The sequence below is a fragment of the Cryptotermes secundus genome, unplaced genomic scaffold (assembly GCF_002891405.2).
Source record: "Cryptotermes secundus unplaced genomic scaffold, Csec_1.0 scaffold806, whole genome shotgun sequence".
Lineage (NCBI taxonomy): Eukaryota > Metazoa > Arthropoda > Insecta > Blattodea > Kalotermitidae > Cryptotermes > Cryptotermes secundus.
This window is the reverse complement of record NW_019719372.1, coordinates 203,306-210,389: the sequence shown is the minus strand read 5'-3', so window position 1 is coordinate 210,389 and position 7,084 is coordinate 203,306. Positions and strand designations below refer to the sequence as shown.

Sequence of the window (7,084 nt, the reverse complement as noted above, 5' to 3'; positions counted from 1 at the left end):
GACCGCCGCTTGTCGGCGAAGTTAGTGCCAACTTTAACGGGTAGAGGGTGTCGCGTGGTCAGCGCAATGAATCCCCACGGCCGTTAATTTCGGGTTTCTAGACCGGAGCCGCTATTTCCTTGAAATGGCTCCTTAATTATCATCACAAGGCTGGGTGGACCCCGTTCCAGACCCACTACTTCTCAGAAAATCCGGTAGCGCCGAGAATCGAACCCAGACCTCTGGATCTGTAGCCAGGAACTCTGACCACTAGACCATAGAGACATTTGTACACATATCAGAAACCAGAAATTTCTGTGATACGTATACTGGAGCAGATTTTTGCTGAGAGTTATTCATAATATTCGTTGTTTAACTTCTGTAATGAGAGCATCAGGTGGGTCCGGAATGCTTATTTTGTTATCTGCAACAGTAATTCGTTTTTATTTGCTGCTTGTGTGCTTGGTCTCTTTTAGCTGTTACAACTACTTCTCGCTTGCCAGTATGAAGCGAGACAACACAGTTCTGAGTGTCAAGAGACGTTGGATAGCTGAGAGCGTTATTTTTTCAATGCGACGCGATGTTCATTTAAAAGCAGGGGCTCCGCGTTTCTCACTGGCGTTTGGCAAGTTGCAAAGTGAGCGGATTCAGAGCTAATACTGTCGCTGAGAACCTGTCCTGGCCGATAGTCTGCTAACAGACGGCGATGTCTCCGTATTGTCAAACGTGCAGTAAAGAGGACAGCAAAGCCAACTGGAAAACGAACTAACAGAGTCCCGTATACGCCTGATTGCTAGTAATGAGTAAGATCCGACCTCCCTAACGCTATTCACTGAGTTCTTGTTTTAATAAACTGCTCTGCCATCACATCGCTGCAGAGAAGAAACGAAAATTCTTCTAAGATTTGTGGTTCTCACACCGGTGATTATGAAGACTACTGAAGGTCAACCGGCGTTTCGGAGGAACATGTCGCCTCCATATTCAGGGTCAAATAAACCGAGCAACATACCAACTTGAATGCAGGTGGCAACGTGGTACCCGTTGAAAGTCATCTGACGTTTCGGAGAAAAACATCACCTCCATCTCCACGGTCGAATAAGCCGAGTAACATACCAGCGTCAAAGCGGACGGCGAAGTGTAGTTTATTGAAAGCTAACCGACGTTTCGGAGGAAAGGATCGCCTCCAACTTCAGAGTCGAATAAGACGAGCAAGAAACCAGCGTAAAAGCAAGTGACAGCTGGACAGACGGATTCTGCCCGACAGTCGCACAGAGACACGTTGTGAGACGTGTATAGAAATGCAGTCTGACATCTGCAAAGGCACAATTTGCAGTAGTCCTATAAAGACACATTATGCTCTTGTCTTATAGGAAAACTTCGTGAAAGCTGAACAGAATTTGCTTTGTAACAATTGCATACACACACAAAAATGTAACACAGTCGCATAGAGAGAATTTATGACAGCTTGCCAGAGACAAACTTGGCGACAGTCATAGAGACACATCTTGTGATGACCAGACAGACACACCCCGCATGGTCAAGAGCTCTTAGTATTGCGCCATAAACTCTGTGAACTGTTCCTTTAGTGGGCATAAAAGTGCTAGATAAAATAAATCTTCATTACAGTGTGTATTATTGTTGCCAAGTGTTCGTAGTTTACTTAGAAAGAGATGGTGCTCAGGCGTTCGTCTTATATAAATGTTGTCTCCAGCAAGGCCCTTCCGCGTTGGAAACACCAATAAAGATACCAACATTGTAGAGCCACTGTGCTTGCTTTGTGTTACTGCTAATTACAGCAGTGGGGGCATAACATTTTCTTAATTTGATTACAGACGTAAGATTTGAAGTTACCATGACAACGAACAGTACTCTCTTCAGGGATGTGTCGCCTAATAGTCTGACAGAAACATGTTGACGTTTCAGATGAACGTACTGTTTCAATCTTCAGGGTAGAAGACGAGGCTATGCAAGCAACAGGAAATGTCGGTAAGCTTCTGCAAGGTTTCAAGGCGACAGAAGACAGTACTCTTATGTGTAAAGGATATTCCTCTTAATCATCATCATCATCATCATCATCATCATCATCACAGTTCCTATTGCACTGTTGTCTCCTCTCTACACGTTTGAGAAGGAACATATCCCCTTTACACAGTCGAATGCGGTCTCCGGGCTGACAACGGATCGATTCGCTGTGGGAACGTACTGACAGTTTTTCTCCGAATCACGGGTCCACCTATTGTGTTAAGGAGGGTAAGCTGCCGAACAGAGAAAGTGCTTGTGGTTTACCTTTCATAGGTCTACATGATATGTCCTACATACACACACACTTCGAATGTATTCGTATCTCCTCTTGCTTTAACTGTATCAACCAATATACACTGCAAATGACTATACATAAAGCTTCTGCTTTATGTTTGACCTTGATAAAAGCATTTAGACGCATCTGGTATCTCAGTCCGATAAATGGGATCGTGGATTTCTGTTGTCTCTCTTTGAACTCCTCAACTCCTGTAATTTACCTCAGATTTTCTTCATGCTCGATATATCTGTGTTTCTGTGAGACACGGGCGCTAAACATTCAATGATAACATTCTCGAAAAATAATGTGAAATGTGTTCAATTAATTTGCTCTTTAAATAAAAGAAGCAACATATCGTATAAGAAAGCTATGTAATACTCGCACATATTCTGATCCCATTAAGAGAGTAATAACAAAAACTGGAACACGGTAAACCCTCGCCAATCCGGTTACAGTTAATTCGGATGTCGGATAAACCTGATCGAAATATGAAGAAATGTTGCTCACAGTTGAGTGCATACTTTAAAACACACCTGGTATTTAGGAAGGCAGATAAGTAACTTCAGACAAAACTTTACGGTTTCTTCAAACCTACATTATTACGTTCAAAAACAAGTACAGCTTCTAAGACTTCTATCGATGAATAAATGTATTGTCTTTTTATAGTTTTTAAACAAATGCTGTACAGTGATATTTTTCATCAGCACTACCTACTAAACGTTCCATTTATTTGTGTTCTAAGCTTCCTGTCTTTTGGGGCTACCTTATGCTTCATTAATCCGGACGACCCTCCCTAACTGATCCGGATTAGCGAGGGCTTACAGTAAGGTCATTACACACACAAAAAGAAACACAACATTCTGTGTTATGGTACAAATCTTAACTGCTATGATTACAGAGGAGTAGCACGTGTGTTTTCCTCAATTCTTGGGGCTGCTTTCAAAATGGTATTTGCCGATGTCCCAATACTCCCTCCAGAGAGTCCTATATAAGGAGTTAATACTGAACCGGTAAACGCCTGGGTTCCTAATTCGTAAAAGAAAGTGATCAATAATCTTCACCTAAAAGCTCGATGATGAGAGAAGCGCACATGTTTATCAATTCTCATTAACCAATAACACTTTTGCACCTTCTGAGTATTAACGTCGACGATATCGGATAATTGTCGTGAACGGTTTGTATTCACAAGTTCATGCGCTGCAGACAACACGGCTTTCTCAGTTATAACACTGGAAACATTGGACGTTTCCATACTCTGTACCACACATTATTTCTTTTTTTGTTCACGTGAGTGGTTTATTTTAGAGACGATGTCCCTAGCTCAAGCTCGAATAGGTAATTGGTGAATAATGAATTAGAACAAATGTCGAAGGAAGCGGTCCTGATCGAATTTATGGCAATGTTCCAGCATTTGCTGGCAGCGACTGAGATAAGACCCGAAAAACTTCGTTACTATAGAAGACCATCGGGCCGAGATTTGAAGCTGGGACCTCCAGAAAACGAAATGACCCACTTGACCACGGGGTTTCTGACGAAGAATAAACATTACAGTGATGCAGTCACTAATGTACAGATGTTGTTATGACCTGCTTTGGTGAAACCGAGCAAACCATGCCTCTTGCAAGCGCTGCAATCGCGGTCCGTGTGTGTGTTCACATGCTTGTAACTGGCACCCACTCATTCTTGGCAGCGACTCGCTTCTGATTTGTGTACGGAATGCAGAATTGTGTTGTACTGGCCCCTTAGTTATTCTGCTGGGCACTTTATTCGAAACTCTTTAGAATGCTGTCCAGAGAGAAGTGGTCTGTAAGTGGGTGCCGACATGCATTAACATAAATCACTGACAAACAAGCGTTAAATAATAATTTTTCGGCCCTGACCTTTAAGGTCTAAATTCCTTAATAATAACTCCCTGGATCAGTCGTTCTCGAGAAATTAACATTAGCCCACCAGGTCAGTTAATTAACTGCCTTTTCTGCAACCGCAACATTCATTACCTCGTTAGTCTCTATCCTGAGCCAGATGAACCCAAATGCTAAATCTTTGTTCCACATCTCCCGAAGTTGCACTATAATATAATCCTTCCATCTATGTCTAGGTCTTGAAAAAATCTTTCTTTCCTTCTAGATTAATAACTAAAATATTACACGGATTCTTCATCTCTTCCATGCGTGCTACATGACCTGCCCTCGTTGGTTTAATATCTACAATTTGGTGACGAGCACGAACTATAAATCTCTACTTGGACGCAACTGTCTTGACTCGCCTGTTAGTATTTGTTCTACCACGGATCCTCAGCGCCCAGTTTCCATGTAATCTTAGTGTACGTTCCCGCCTCAGGCTACGACGTTCTACACACACATATACAGAAGAACTGGGAAAATTACAGATTTTGCTCTATTTTAACCTTCACGTTTTTAGATAGGAGACGTGAAGAGAAACGATTTTGCCATTATTGCTGGATGTAACCGGCTATGAATGTATAAGGGGTGGGCCTTCTTGGCCCTTGCACCGCGACCACATTGATCTATCGTGCCTACGTAACCGACTAACAAGGCGGACATCTGCTGTTGGCCTATGCTCACTCACCTGTTCCGTTGATCCGATATAATGCCCTGCTGTGCTGAATCGTTGCAACTGCTCGTCTCCTCATCAAATAGAGCTTCGGTGTCGATAAGCAGAATTCATTTCTGATGATTAATGTTGGACGAAGCTCAAACTAACGACTGATTAGTTCACAAGAAACAGAATGGAGTAAGACCCGCACTTCTTCGCGCGCAAGTTTGCAGACTGTGTGCAACAAATGCACACATCGCCCGCCACTCCACTACTGGCTCGTGCGGTAGTCAGAACGCCTGGCCGGATGTGCGGTAAAGGGGTGGGATATGTACAGCCGACTGAGCAAACGAATGCGGCATCTGCTACTTGCGGTTCTCTGCGCCGCCACCTTTGTGGCCACAAGCCAACTTCGAGCATGTGGCTTTATTGTGTTTCTTACCCAACAAAGTCGTGAAGACTGCAACTTTACAAACGTGAATGACATTTCCCCCTTTTCTCCAAATCGCCTATTATTTCACAAGGGGTTAGTGGGTTATTTGACACGTTCCTCCAGAACATCAGCACTATCAGTCAGTTATTATTGCGTCACATCTCAGAAGATCCTAATATTCTTACTCTTCTCCCTTATTTTCACATCTTCCCCACATTTCTATAGATAGGATGGCATGGTATAGATTGGATAGATCTGACTCAGGATAGGAAGCAGTGGAGAGCTCTTGTGAACACAGTAATGAAACTTCGGGTTCCATAAAATCCTGGGAAATTCTTGTATGGGTATCTGAGCTTTTTGACGATACCGCGGGGTGTCGACTGTTCTGCAGCAATTTGAAGACCAGTATTGAGGCCGGCCACAGATACATCGAAAGGGATGGAATCGTACAGAGAAGTCTAGTAGTAGAAAGAGAGAATTTTAGGGTGAAGGGCCAAGCCCCTGACACATATTTAAGACAGGAGTGCTCGTAATGTTAAATAAAATTTATAAAGGAAAAAAAAAAAGAAACAAGTAAGTAAAGGACGGTGATAAATATGCCGCTTTACAAAGAGTATCATCTTCTGGGATATAACGCCGTGTTGCCCGCTGAAAGCCTACCGACCTTTAGGAGGAACACTTCGCCTCCATTTTTAGGGTCGAATGAACCGAGCAAAGCACCAGCGTGAAAGCAGGTGGCTTGCCATATTTCAGTTAAAGAAATTAGGTTATAGTCCGTGGAGCAGACATTTCCATAAGGTTCGAACTGCTTGGTCTTAAGACCTCTGACCTTTTGAGAATAAATGTCAAAACAATTTCCAGCTTGGTTGTGAGACCTGGAGGAGCCATTCACGTGCATTAGACATTAACAGAAGCACCATCCGTTTGATGTTGCATCAGTGTTTACAGAACTTCCTGTACCCCATACTAACCCGCGAGGGTATTCCTGTTCCAGGGGAGGGGGGACTGCAGAATTGGCAGGATAAAGTATTAGTTCGGGGTTTAATCCCCCCAAAATAAGCGGCGGTAAAAGAACCATTAGGTTGTCTACCAGTATTAATAATGCTCGTAAGATAAACTCGTCCTCTAAACCTGATATATATATATATGTATAAAGTGAGGAATGTGGAATGAACGTGGGTTCTTTCCTGGTCAAATTACAGGAGGAAACTTCAACTGCACCTTTAAGAAGTTCTCAAAATCAGAGTCCAGAATGCCACTTGTTTCTTGCTTGGAATACATTTACACCCTGAAGATTGAGAATATATGCTTCTCCAAAACGTCGGAGTATCTGTGAACTACACGATATTACGCACATTCTAGAGCTTCTAGAGAAACATAGTCCTACTATTTTACATAGCTTTGAAGTTCAAGTTTTTCCTGTGGCGTTACAGCCCCAATTTGGGCCTAGGCCTACCTCCATGAAACTTTCCGTTTCACTTCGGTTTACTAGATCTTACACATACGGTAGGACTCCTTGGGCGAGTGATCAGCTCGTCGCAAGGCCTCTACATGTAGACAAACACAGAACAACGCACACACATCTATGCCCTGAGTGGGATTCGAACCCACGATCCCGGCTTCCGAGCGAGCGAAGACAGTGCATGCCTTAGACCGCTCGGCTACCGTAACCGGCTGAAGTTTAAGTTGTGGATACAAATATGGATCCACCGTCGGACTTCTGTCGTGAATTGGCAACGTTAGATGAGTGGCAACTTTATTATTATTATTATTATTATTTATAGAAAGTAAAAGGTAAAGCTATACCTGTGACAGGC

The 7,084-nt window shown here is 43.0% G+C and overlaps 1 protein-coding gene across 5 annotated transcripts in view; it reads right to left on the bottom strand.

Moving 5' to 3' along the window:
- The window catches only part of LOC111865267 (potassium voltage-gated channel protein Shab), a 341,635-nt gene that overhangs the window by 306,516 nt on the left and 28,035 nt on the right, over window positions 1-7,084 (bottom strand). For 3 of the 5 annotated variants that reach the window (XR_004513125.1, XM_023853173.2, XM_033751796.1), the window contains exon 1: window positions 4,868-5,092. The exons of 1 other annotated variant lie outside the window; for it this stretch is intronic. The gene's annotated coding sequence lies outside the window, so the exon portion shown is untranslated. Of the gene's footprint in view, window positions 1-3,864; window positions 3,887-4,867; window positions 5,093-7,084 lie in introns of those variants that run through there. One more of the 5 variants, XM_033751806.1, reaches the window with a different exon arrangement.